This window comes from Corvus brachyrhynchos, unplaced genomic scaffold, assembly GCF_000691975.1.
Source record: "Corvus brachyrhynchos isolate BGI_N302 unplaced genomic scaffold, ASM69197v1 scaffold245, whole genome shotgun sequence".
NCBI classification, from domain to species: domain Eukaryota; kingdom Metazoa; phylum Chordata; class Aves; order Passeriformes; family Corvidae; genus Corvus; species Corvus brachyrhynchos.
In genome coordinates this window covers 6,215,987-6,217,305 of record NW_008238988.1, presented here as the reverse complement: position 1 = coordinate 6,217,305, position 1,319 = coordinate 6,215,987, and positions in this window count along the sequence as shown.

Here is a 1,319-nt window from a genome sequence, read left to right as displayed (position 1 = left end):
GCCCTGTGTGTGCATCTCTGTGCGAAGCAACAATTCCTTTGGCTGACTAAAAATTCCGACAGGATTTGACAAAGCATCGGCTGCTTGTGTGTTTAAACCCACGACAACCCTGACATTTTATCAGGTTTTGCTCCAGGCGTTGGATAATTTCCATTACAATTTTAATATTTACAGAAATCAAGGCCCCAGAGGTTTCCCTGCTCGGGTATTTCATTCAAAGCACCTCAGAGGAAGTTGATGGGCTGGGATCATCTTTCTTCCTGGGTCAGGCTGGAACTTAATCTGGCTGACAGGAAAAATGTCTCTGGGAATACGAGAGCAGTGAAAGGAAAGCCATGGGAAACCTCCATTGGATAAAGCAGGAAACACAGGGATAAAGGATGAGGAAAAGGCTGAGGTCCTTCTTTGCCTCAGTCTTTAATAGCAAAGCCACTCATTTTCCAGGTATCTGAGCTGGAAAACAGGGATGGGGAGCAGAATGAAGCGCCCAATCCAAGGGGAAATAGTCGGGGAGCTGCTGCAGCACACGGACACCCACGAGTTTTTGGGAATGGATGGGATTCCCCCAAAGGCGCTGAGGGAAGCGCTCATGGAGCCCCTCTCCATCATTTTCCTGCAGCTGTGGTACCTGGGGAGGTCCCAGGCCACCGCAGGATCCCAAATGGGACAAGAAGGGCTGGAAGGAGGCAACTCCAGGCCTGTCAGCCTGAGCTCAGTACCAGGGGAAGTCATGGAGAAGATCTTCCTGGATGCCAGGAAAAGCAGGGGATCAGTCCCAGCTGGTTTGGCTTTGTCAAAGGCAGGGTCTGCCTGCCCATCCTGGTCTCCTTCCATGGCAGCAGGACGTGCTCGGTGGATGAGGGAAACGCTCTGGGTGTGACTACCTGGACTCCGTAAAGAATTTCCCACTGTTTCCCACATAATCCTCCTGGAAAAACTGCCGTCTGCTGCCTTGGATGGGTGGATAAAATACTGGGAAGTGGTGGGAATGGAGTTAAACCCAGCTGGTGGTCACTCCCAAGGCTCAGTCCTGGGGTCAGTCCTGTTTTACACCTTTATTGCTGATCTGGATGAGGGCATGGATGCACCCCCAGCTCCAGAATTCCGCTGTTTGATGAATTCCACCTTTCGTGTGCCTGGAGAGGAGTTTCCAGCAGCTTTTTTAGGATCTGAAAACTCCTGAAGGCTCAGCTTCCTCACACACCAGCCCAGCACCAGCTGCAAGGAGCCCTTTGTCCCATGGGGTGTCCCTGGCACAACCTCACCCCCTGCACCAATAAACACATCCCAAAAAGGACTTCTCCATGGAATTCTTTGCC